Source organism: Gastrolobium bilobum, unplaced genomic scaffold (genome assembly GCF_033153095.1).
Source record: "Gastrolobium bilobum isolate Gb01-03AN ecotype WA unplaced genomic scaffold, APGP_CSIRO_Gbil_v1 utg69924, whole genome shotgun sequence".
In the NCBI taxonomy this organism is placed as follows: Eukaryota; Viridiplantae; Streptophyta; class Magnoliopsida; order Fabales; family Fabaceae; genus Gastrolobium; species Gastrolobium bilobum.
In genome coordinates, this window is record NW_026895438.1 from 21823 (window position 1) to 35074 (window position 13252).

Consider the following 13252-nt stretch of genomic DNA (forward strand, 5'->3'; position numbering starts at 1 on the left):
CAATTCAACGAAATTTGTTTCTAATAATGAGTTAATTTTGTAACAAGCAGGATTGTATGAACGAGTAATGTCATTTACAACGATTAAATGTAGAGTTAACGGAGCAAGATGGGGCAATGCTGTGCTGTTTACAATGTGTACTTACAGCTTTTCTCTTACACAACAGATAAATAGAGAAAAGTACTAGAAACAACTGTAGTAAGAGAGATACAAACTGAACTTAAGCTTAGATCTATTTTTGCGTTACAAATCCCTTGTTAAGGCTTTTTGTGTTAGTATATAGGTGTCCCAGAGACAATTTGAGAGTCAGATGGACCCATGTACTTCTTTATTTGTTATGAATATATTTTATGAATAAAAATATTATTTATCTTGTTTCATATTGCATGTCTCAAATATTGAATATGAGTAACAGGATAAAGCCCTTAGAATGGAACGGGTGTCACATTGAGGATCTGTGATAGGGATCACGATCATGAGGGCTCAATGACACCACACGTCCATTGCCAGAAATATGTTCCTAGTCTAGAGATACCGATAATGGGAATTGGTTATCTCGGGTAAGACTAGCACGACTCAGCTAGTTGCATGGAGATGCAAGGTAGAGTCCTCATGAGCTGCAGACATAGAGATGTCTTCGCTGACTCGTGGGTGGACCTATCGGAGAATAGCTTGCACTGAACTGAACCACAAAGAGACACTACAAGGAAATCTCACAGATAGTATCTGTAACGCCCGACCGCTTCAAGAATCAACGACTATCCCCACATATTAACACGAGACTTTTCAGTGTGCTTTTTCCTTACTCGCACACTTTCCGGGAAAACTTCCCAAGAGGTCACCCATCCCAGAATTGCTCCAAGTCAAGCACGCTTAGCTATGGAGTTCTTCTGTTCTGGGCTACCAAAAAATAGATGCATCTTGTTCAACGCCTGAAGCCATCTCGCCGCAGCAATAGGATCCAAAGACCCATCAAAGGAAGGTGGCTTATGCTTGCGGAAAGCATTAAGCCGACGGTCAATCACATCGCGATCCTCAGCAGGCTCTACATAGGGTTCCATCACCCCAGTAATATGACCAGTGCCCTCAACATGGCTCTGGCTCTCATCCTGTAGACTAGGTTGAGGCGGTGGAGGTGGTGGCAGAGGATGCTGGCCACCAACAGGGCCAGTCCTCATATCCTCCAGCATGACCCTCATCATGGTCATGTTCGCCAGACGATTAGCCTCCAACACATCCTCAGTGGCTTTCCTGTTCGCCTCTCTGACAGCGTCCAGCATAGCCTGGTAAGCCACTCTCATGGCTTCCTGGTCGGCTTGTCGAGCCGACTGCATCTCAGCCAATGCAGCCAGGACCGGGTCGGGTTGACCCTCACGTGTCTCTCGGTCCCTCCGAGGTAGTACCATGACTCTGCACAAGTTACACAAAGAATGAGTTGATCAGGCCCACACAATGTGGTCACTCATGCATCATCATAATAAAACCCAAAAGAAACACAACAGACAAAACACACAGAAAAAATCCTAAGTCATTGCAATACATACAGGCTTTTCCCTAGAAAGTGCTCTGATACCATAAAATGTAACACCCCGTGTATACCCGATTTGTTATCATGACATCGTATTAAGCTACGCTTAATTAAAATGCGGAACAAACTTTTCAATGTATATGTCTCCCTGGGATATATATATATATATATATATATATATATATATATCTTTGGCCAACTTGAATGCAAAAAAATGCATTAAATATATTAAGTAACACTGACCGAAATCGAATTGCTATAGAAAGTGCAGAATCTTCATTGTAAATTCACGCAAATCGATGAAGCCCAAACATATAAAAATGACAAAAGGAATGGAATCTAACCGAAGAAAAATAGCGCACAGACATTTTTGAAATGCTATTGTAACAGTAACATATAACAATGTTTATAATCAATTTATGGATTTACAGGGAATAGTTAAGTTCACCTTGGATCCTTTTAAAAACAGAAAAGTGAAAGCTTGAGATGTTGAGAAAACACCCAAATCCTTCAACAATGAGTTCTCCTTCAACAAGACTATAGCTTTAATGGTTGGGTGATGTTTCAATGGAGAAGAGGGGGAGAAAAATGAAACTTTGGAGGCTTACCAAGAGAAAAACCAAGTCCCCAAGAAAACCCCAAATGCAAGGCACACTCAGCTGCTGAGTTTCTTAAAAAAAAAACTTAGGGTTTTGCTCCCCTTTTCTATTTATATTGTCACTTAAGTTAAACTAGCAGTATTAGTTTAATTAGTTTCGCTCTTCGTTTAACTCTAACATTTTAGATTCTTAACCTAGATATTTTTCTAGGAATTTTCATATTTTTATTTTATTTTTTCGCAACACTTTTTCGGTACGCATTTTTCACGCTGACAGTATTAGTTCTGACACCAGTTCTCATTATTTTTACTCCAAACTTGATATTCCAGTCCTAAATATTAATCTAGGAGTATTCATGCATTTATTATAATTTTTTGGGATACTTCACCGGTACGCACTTATACTGCGAAGCAGAACCGGCATCTGCACTTTTCGTCAGAAAAACGACTTTCAACATTATTAATCACTTACCATAATTATTTAAGCCTTCACATAATTTTTAGGGTCAATTATGAAATTATCTCATTAATTTTTTAATTAATTAATTAAATTCCTAATTTAACGGTGCAGGTTCTTACATTCACCCCACATTTTAAGGATTTTGTCCGCAAAATCAGAAACATATCTGTCCCGAAACTCGGGGTAATGCCGGAGAAGCTCGTCCTCTCGTTCCCAAGTACACTCCTCAGGAGGATCAGGAAGGACCAACACAAGTGCAGTCGTCAGTCTCTCCTTCAACTCCTGAAAGCATTCCTCACACTCGTGAGTCCACACAAATAGAGTCTCCTTCCGGGTAAGGCGAGTCAATGGTAGAACCATCGTGGAGAATCCCTTAATGAACCTCTGGTAGTAACCTGCCAAACCCAAGAAACTCCTCACCTCAGTAACCGTCTTGGGCCTCTCCCAATCTAACACGGCCTCAATCTTGTTAGGATCTACTGCAACTCCCTCAGCAGAAATCACATGCCCAAGAAACTTCACAGACTTGAGTCAAAACTCACATTTCGAAGGCTTAGCATAAAGCTTTTTCTCCTTCAGCACTTGCAACACAATCCTCAAGTGTTCATCATGCTTCTCCTCAGTCTTGGAGTAAATCAAGATATCTTCAATGAAGACGATCACAAACTGATCCAGATACGGCTGAAAAATTCGGTTCATGTAATCCACGAACACTGCGGGTGCATTGGTGAGTCCAAAAGGAATAACCAAATACTCATAGTGATCGTATCTCGAACGAAACACGGTCTTTGGGACATCCTCCGGCTTCACCCGAATCTGATGGTATCCGGACCGGAGATCAATCTTTGAGTACACACAAGCACCCCTGAGCTGATCCAACAAATCATCAATACGCGGAAGGGGATACTTGTTCTTGATTGTCACCTTGTTCAGCTGCCTGTAGTCGGTGCACAATCGCATAGTCCCATCTTTCTTTTTCACAAAGATGACCGGTGCTCCCCATGGAGACACACTCGGTCGAATGAAGTCTTTCGCTGAAAGATCCTCAATATGCTTCTTTAGCTCTGCCAACTCTGGTGGCGACATCCGATATGGAGCTAATGAAATAGGCCCCACACCAGGAAACAAATCAATGGAGAACTCTATCTCCCTCTGTGGCGGAAACTCAGGAATCTCCTCAGGAAACACCTCGAGGAATTCCCCCACCACGGGAATGCCAGTGATATCCTCCTGTGTCCCACTCACCAAACTTCCCAACATGACATAACCAAATGCCCCTGCTCTCAAGGCTCTCCTAGCCTGCAACACTGAAATATAAGGCGAGGAACTAGCAGTGGAATCACACGGAGACATCACCACTCGCTTGGCACAACAATCTATCATCACACAATTCTTGGACAAGATCTTTAGGGTTATGCACTTGTAACGCCCGGCCTCTTCAAGAATCAACGACTATCCCCACATACTAACACGAGACTTTTCAGTGTGTTTTTTCCTCCCTCGCACACTTCAGGGGAAAACTTCCCAGGAGGTCACCCATCCCAGAATTGCTCCAAGTCAAGCACGCTTAACTATGGAGTTCTTCCGTTCTGGGCTACCAAAAAGTAGATGCATCTTGTTCAACGCCTGAAGCCATCTCGCAGCAGCAATAGGATCCAAAGACCCATCAAAGGAAGGTGGCTTTTGCTTGCGGAAAGTGTAACACCCCGTGTATACCCGGTTTGTTATCATGTCATCGTATTAAGCTACGCTTAATTAAAATGCGGAATAAACTTTTTCTTTTCAATTATGACGTCATTATCATTTACCAAGTTGATTATTTAATCATTTTAAAAACATTACCTGTATGTAATTTGCAATCAAACAACTAACTGAAATACCTCATATATTAAGTAAATGTGTCTCTAGTCATGGAACTACAACACGTAGACCGAACCAACCCTGATAGTTTATGTGGCATGGACAATCCCCATGCTTATAAAGTCAAGTCAATGTGGCATGGACAATCCCCATGCTCACCAAATAAGGCAACAAAGCCCAATAGAGTCTCAAATCCAATAACATGATAATAAATGTAAAACATGTCAGCATCCAAGCATATCATCATAAAAGCATAAATCTCAACTCAGCTCCGGCCTCCTGCCGCCTGAGGTCCCACGAGGTACCTGATCCTGAAAAATGTGCCCCAAACGTGGGGTGAGATCTCTAAAAAGAAATCTCAGTAAGACGAGGGGTCCTCAAGGACTCTTCGCCCCAAGCTCACTTACAAGCATAATATAAGTTCAAAACAGTAATTTCAATGCATGTTTATGTTAAGCATATATTTCATGACATTATAATCTCTTGCTCAACGAGCTAACATTTAACTCAGTAATCATGTGATGTATGCAAATGCGGTTCGACTGGCCAGGGAACAGGATAGGGATTATGCACGTCTGCAACCCATCTAAACATAAGAGTCGCAATCTTATGCCTTACACACCAGAGTCGCTGTCTGATTATGTAAGTAAACAACATCACTTCCATACACTATGTAACACCCCGTATATATCCGGTAGTGTTATCAAAATATCGTATTAAGCTGCGCTTAATTTAAAATGCGGAATAACTTTTTCTTTTCAATTATGATGCCATTATCATTACCAACTTACATTATTAATGAATTAATAAAAACAATGCCTGTATGTAAATTGGAATAAGACAATTATCTGAAATACCTCATGCTATAAATAACATAAATGAGTCTCTAGTCACGGAACTACATCAAGTAGACCGAACCAACTAATCAGTCTATACAACTCCTATCTAAAGCTCTAACAACATAGTGGCATGGACAATCCCCATGCTCACCCAAATAATGCAACAAAGCCCAACATCAGTCTCACCAGAAACAACAAAATCTCAATGCAGGAAACATAAACAGCATCTAATACAGTCATGCTAGAAAACGCAGTAATAACATAATCAACTAAGCTCCGACCTCTTGCCACCAGAGGCATCAGCCTCAACATTACCTGAACCTGAAATAAGCATTCTCCAAACGTGGGGTAAGATCTCTAAACTAGAAATCTCAGTAAGACAGTGAGTCCTCAAGGATCTTCCACCCCAAGCTCACTTACATGTGCAATATAAGTTCAAAAGCAGTTTATCATCATCAGTTCTAAAACAGTGCAATGCAGCAGATAATCATGTCATGTGTGTCAAATTCTATTCTACTGGCCAGAGAAATGCAGGATTTATATATGCCAAATACCCACACTAGTGCAAGACGCCACTTGCATCCACCCCGGATCACCGTATTGTATGACGCCACATACTCAGGCTACCGTCAAGATGGAACAACACATGCATATTAAAAGCCATTAACACATAAAGCTCAACAGCAGCATTTCCATATATCAAAGCATGTAAAACAGCATGCATATAACCATACCCCCATGGGACATGGTGGAACCACAACATGGCTAAACCGAGGACTACAAAAGCTTACCTTAAGCTAGCTATCCAACACCACAAGAGTCCTCACAGCTTAAGTCCAACACGAAACAGATCACAATCTGATATAGGACCAATAATAAATCAATAACATGTACCACATGCATACAACTTTAAGACAACGTCCTTCCATTACGGTTTACGTCTTAAGGCTTCCAACAAAGCCACAAGCCCTCAAACACCCGATTCTGACTTAGTTAATTAATTACAGAAGTTCAACTTCATTAATCTAGGGTCTACAAACCCCCAATAGCCTACTGTCCTCACAGTACAACAACTGTTCTTCAAAATCCCAGAATATCCAGATATTCCTTGGGGCATATCCGGATATACCATATCCGGATATCTTACTAACCATATCCGGATATCAATATCCAGATATCCAGATCCCCATATCCGGATATCAAATATCCGGATGTCCAAAACCTATATCCGGATACAACATATCCGGATATATCACGGGCACATATCCGGATATTTCACGACAGAATGCAGAAATTGCATTTCGTGAAGATATCCATCCAAGGTTGGGTTTTTACCAAAACAAAACGTCCAAGCATGCATCTTTAAGTTCATTAAGGTTCATACTACAGTTGGTTATTGGTTTAACCCTTTAAACATGCCAAGACTTCCTCTTTAAGCAACAAAACTCAAGATCAAAGGTAGAACCATTTACCTTAGTCCAAACAAGAGGAAAACAGGTGCACTTGGAGCTCACACAATAACTCCAAGGTACTGACTTGACACCAAACAAAAATGCCTTCACAAAGGTTGATTCTTTCTCCCCAAAGGTCACTCATTGGACCTCAAAATGCCACAAAAATGGCTTTCAACACCCAAACACCCAAATCAGAACTCAAACTCCTCTCACACAGGTTCTCTAACCCAGAAAGGTGACTCTTTTCTGCACACCAAGCTCACACACTCAAGACAAAGTGTTTAGGAAGAGGATTTGTGAAGGAGATGGCTTCAAACTCACACAAGAGGAGTTCCAAGACAATGGAACAGTGTTTCTGGCCAGCCTCCAACACCAGCCACGCTCAAGAAGCAGTTTTCTAGGACAATGTGCCCTTAAAAAGGGTATTTATAGCCCAAAGCCACTTAAACACACAGTATTAATTTTAATTGCTACGCTTAGCATCTTAATCCCAAACCTAGAATTCTTAACCTACTCAATTTTACAAGAATTATCATATTTTTTCGTAATTTTCCGAGCACCTTTCCGGTACGCGCTTTTCCATAGCCAGTATCAGTTCTGGCACCAGTTCTCATTATTATGACTTGAAACTCGTTTTACAAGTCCTATATATCAATCTAGTAATTATCATGCGCTAATAATAATTTTTCGGGATACTTTGCCGGTACACATTTATATCGACTAGCAGAACCGGTATCTGCACTTTTCTTCCGAAAAGCGACTTTCAGCATTATTACCCACTAGTTATAATTATTAAAGCCTCATAATAATTATTAGGGTCAATTATGGAATCATTTCCTAATTTTGCACAATTAATTAATTAAACACTTTAATTAGCGGTGCAGGTTCTTACATTCACCCCACCTTTTTAGGATTTTGTCCTAAAATCAGAATATACCTGTCTCGAAAGTCGGGATACTGCCGGAGAAGCTCATCCTCTCGCTCCCAGGTACACTCTTTAGGAGTCCTTCCTGACCACTGCACTTTGACCATCGGAATGGTCTTGTTCCTCAGCTGCTTCTCGCCACGATCGAGAATCTTGAGTGGTCCGACGGGAGTTTTCAAATTCTCCTGAACCTCCACATCATCCGGTTGCACCACGTGCGATGGATCTGCTATGTACTTTCGAAGCTGAGACACGTGAAACACGTTATGGATGCTAGCCAAGTTTGGAGGCAAGGCAAGCCGGTAGGCAACAGGTCCTACTCTACCAAGAATCTGGTATGGCCCAATAAACCGCGGGCTCAGCTTCCTCACTCCAAGTGCCCGTCCAACACCCGTGACCGGTGAAAGCCTCACAAACACGTGCTCACCCTCACTGAACTCCAAAGGACGATGCTTGACATCATAATAACTCTTTTGGCGATTCTGCGCCTGCTTCAGCTTCTCTCTGATCATCTGGATCTGCTGGGTAGTATCTTGGACAAAGTCCAAGCCAAATAACTCTCTATCTCCAACCTCAGACCAGCAGGTAGGTGTACGACACCTCCTACCGTACAACGCCTCAAAGGGTGCCATGCCCAGGCTAGCATGAAAACTGTTGTTATACGAAAACTCCACCAACGGAAGGTACCTATCCCATGTCGAGCCCTGCTCCAACGTGCAAGCTCGCAACATGTCCTCCAAGGTCTGGATAGTCCGCTCAGTCTGACCGTCAGTCTGAGGGTGATAGGCTGTACTCAGTCTCAACTGCGTACCAAAAGCTGACTGCAGCGCCTCCCAGAACCGAGATGTGAACTTCGGGTCCCTATCACTGATGATACTCTCGGGCACCCCGTGAAGCCTCACGATCTTGCGAACATACAGTTTGGCCAACTGCTCAATAGTGAAGCTCACCTTCTCTGGAAGAAAATGAGCAGACTTCGTCAGTCTGTCCACAATGACCCATATCGACTCACAACCAACCTGAGTCCTCGGCAAACCCACAACGAAGTCCATGGAAATGCTCTCCCACTTCCACTCTGGAATCTCAAGAGGTTGAAGTTTACCAGACGGCTTCTGGTGTTCAATCTTAACTTTTTGACAAATCAAGCACTTGGACTCAAAAACAACAACGTCTTTCTTCATGTCCGGCCACCAGAAGTTCTTCTTCAGATCTTGGTACATCTTTGTAGCACCAGGGTGGATAGAAAATTGGCCCTTATGAGCCTCAGCCATAACCTTATCCGTCAACGGACCTCGAGGAACCACGATCCTCTGCTGAAACAAAAGAAGTCCATCATCATTCCAGGACACACCGGCCTGGTTCTTCACATAATCCAGACACTCTTTCTGAATCTGCGCCTCCTTAATCCTTTCAAGAAGCTCATTCACAACATCTGCTGCTTCCAGCTCGAGAAGTACTCCCTCACATGGAGATGCCACTGCCAAGTTTTAGAACTTCTCAACCACATCAAAGTTACCAAGTAACAAACTGGATGAGCTCCCGGGTTTCCGGCTCAAAGCATCAGCTACCACATTGGCCTTGCCAGGGTGATACTTCAACTCAAAGTCGTAATCCTTTATGAACTCCATCCATCTTCTCTGCCTCATGTTCAACTCCTTCTGGTCGAACAGGTACCTCAAACTCTTGTGGTCACTAAACACAACAAACCTCAAGCCGAAGAGATAATGCCTCCAAATCTTGAAAGCAAACACAATCGCAGCCAACTCCAAATCATGAGTCGAGTAATTCTCCTCATGAGGCTTCAACTGCCTCGAAGAAAAAGCAACAGCTCTACCAGTCTGCATCAACACACAGCCCAACCCCTTTCCAGAAGCATCACAGTAAAGCTCAAACTGCTGCTTAGGATCAAAAATGATCAACACAGGTGAAGTAGTCAACCTCTCCTTCAGCTCCTGAAAGCACGCCTCACACTCGTGAGTCCACACAAATGGAGTCTCCTTTCGGGTAAGACGAGTCAAGGGGAGAACCATCGTGGAGAAGCCCTTGATGAACCTCTGATAGTAACCCGCCAAACTTAAGAAGCTCCTCACCTCTGTAACTGTCTTGGGCCGCTCCCAATCCAGCACAGCCTCAATCTTGTTGGGACCCACTGCAACTCCATCTGCTGAAATCACATGCCCTAGAAACTTGACTGATTTGAGCCAAAACTCACACTTAGAAGGTTTAGCAAACAGCTTTTTCTCCTTCAATACTTGCAGAACAATCCTCAGATGCTCCGCATGCTCCTCCTCAGTCTTGGAGTAGATCAAAATATCATCAATGAAGACAATCACAAACTGATCCAGATACGGCTGAAAAATCTTTTTCATGTAGTCCATGAACATTGCTGGCGCATTGGTGAGTCCAAACGGGATCACCAAATACTCAAAGTGACCGTACCTCGAACAAAATGCGGTCTTCGGGACATCCTCCGGCTTCACCCGAATCTGATGGTATCCGGACCGGAGATTAATCTTGGAATACACACAAGCACCCCTGAGCTGATCCAACAGATCATCAATCCGAGGAAGAGGATACTTGTTCTTGATTGTCACCTTGTTCAACTGCCGATAGTCGGTGCACAATCGCATTGTCCCGTCTTTCTTCTTTACAAAGATGACCGGTGCTCCCCAAGGAGACACACTCGGTCGAATGAAGTCTTTCGCTGAAAGATCCTCAATATGCTTCTTCAGCTAAGCCAACTCCGGTGGCGACATCCGGTATGGAGCTAAAGAAATTGACCCCACACCAGGCAATAAGTCAACGGAAAACTCTATCTCTCGCTGTGGCGGAAACTCAGGAATCTCCTCAGGAAACACCTCGAGGAACTCCCCCACCACAGGAATGCCAGTGATATCCTCCTGTGTCCCACTCACCAAACCACCCAACATGACATAACCAAATGCCCCTGCTCGCAAAGCTCTCCTGGCCTGCAACAATGATATGTATGGCGAGGAACTAGCTGTGGAATCACACGGAGACATCACCACTCTCTTGGCACAACAATCAATCATTGCACAGTTTCTAGACAACCAATCCATGCCCAGAATAATCTCCAAGTTGGCCATCGGCAACCCTATCAGATCTACCGAGAACACACGGCCATCCCACCGAAACGCTACATCGCGATGAACAGTGGTAGAATCACATACTTCTCCGGTGGCGGTGGTCACCCGCAACGGTGAAGAAAGCACAGCACTGGGCAACTCAAGCCCCAAAGCAATCGGGGTAGCAACAAATGAATGCGTAGCCCCGGAATCAAATATAGCATCAACCAAAGAATCACCAATAGACACAGTACCTCTGAAATAGTTCGGAGCTCGATTCGACTGCTGCCTATCTAAGGTGTACACTCTCCCAACAGACGGTGGCACTGCAGGTGCCGAAGAAGATGCCATCGGAACCATCTGAAGAGGAACTGCCTGAACTGCAGCAACCCTCGCTGTCGTCGACGGACAGTCTCTAGAAAAGTGGCCCTCCTTGCCACACTGAAAGCAGATCAGCTGACCCGAAGCACAACGACCTGCATGCTCCTTTTCGCACGCCGCACACCTCGGAGTGGAAGGAGGCCTAACAAAGCTCCCTTGCTGTGAAGCAGCTTTCTTAAACTGACCAGGCGCCTGCCTAGTCGATGACTGTTTACCTTTGCCCTTACCAGCAAATTTCTTGTCTTTCCATGAAGTAGGAGCAGGAGTAGAACCAACATTTCCCTTGTTTTCATCAATCTTGGCCCTCTTGGCCTTGCTTGCCACACAGACATCCTCTATATCTTTACACTGCTGAACCAGTGTACCAAAGTCCCTCGAAGCAGCACCAGCAATGTGCTCAGCAATCACCTCACTAAGTCCCCTGCGGAACTTAGCAGCCAGAAAAGTCGGAGTAAGAGGAACCATCCGAAAATGTGCGAACTTCACAAGTTCATTGAACTTGGCCAGGTACTCATCAACAGTCATAGAGCCCTGAACCAATCTATCAAATTCCCCCTGTTTCCTCTCCTATGCATCGTAGGGAAAATATCTACCCAGAAAACACTCCTCAAAGAATGGCCATGTCATAACACGGCCCTGCATCTCAAAAGCACGAGAAGTGTGCATCCACCACTCATGGGCATCGCCCTCCAACATGTAAGTAGCAAACATCAGCCTCTGGGGATCTGTGCACTGCATGACCCGAAATATCTTGTCCAGCGACTGAAGCCATCTCGCAACAGCAATGGGATCCAAAGACCCCTCAAACACCGGTGGCTTATGCTTCCTGAAAGCATTCAAACGGCGATCTATCACGTCGCGCTCCTCAGCAAGCTCCACATGAGTCTCCATCGTCCCTGTGGCATGAACAACACTACCAATGTGACTCTGGCTCTCGCCATGATCACTAGGTGGAGGCGGCGGCGGTGGTGGCGGTGGACCTTGACCAGCAGCAGGTCCAGCCCTCATCTCCTCCAACATGACTCTCATCATCATCATGTTCGCCATCCTGTTCGCCTCAAGGACATCCTCAGTTGTCCTCCGGTTCGCCTCTCGAACCTCTTCTGCAGCTCTGCGGTTCGCCTCGCGAACAGCATCCATCATCGCCATATGGGCCAATCTCGTGGCCTCCTGATCGGCTAGTCTAGCCGCCTGCATCTCAGCCAATGCAGCCAGGATGGGATCGGTCTGATCCTCCGATGCCTCTCGTGTTCTCCCGGATCTTACCATGATTCTGCACAAGTTACACAAATTATGAGTTGATCAGGCCCAAGCAGTGTGATCACATATGCATTATCATAATAAAATTCGACGGAGCAAACACCCAAGACAGACACAACCAAACATTTTAATAATTGCAATACATATAGGCTTTTCTCGAACCATTGCTCTGATACCATAAATGTAACACCCCGTATATATCCCATAGTGTTATCATAATATCGTATTAAGCTGCGCTTAATTTAAAATGCGGAATAACTTTTTCTATTCAATTATGATGCCATTATCATCACCAACATACATTATTAATGAATTAATAAAAACAACGCCTGTATGTAAATTGCAATAAGACAATTATCATAAATACCTCATGCTATAAATAACATAAATGAGTCTCTAGTCACGGAACTACATCAAGTAGACCGGACCAACTAATCAGTCTATACAACTCCAATCTAAAGCTCTAACAACATAGTGGCATGGACAATCCCCATGCTCACCCAAATAAGGCAACAAAGCCCAACATCAGTATCAACAGAAACAGCATAATCTCAATGCGGGAAACATAAACAGCATCTAATACAGTCATGCTAGAAAACGCAGTAATAACATAATCAGCTAAGCTCCGGCCTCTTGCCACCAGAGGCATCAACCTCAACATTACCTGAACCTGAAATAAGCATTCCCCAAACGTGGGGTAAGATCTCTAAACTAGAAATCTCAGTAAGACAGTGAGTCCTCAAGGATCTTCCACCCCAAGCTCACTCACATGTGCAATATAAGTTCAAAAGCAGTTTATCATCATCAGTTCTAAAACAGTGCAATGCAGCAGATAATCATGTCATGTGTGTTAAATTCTAT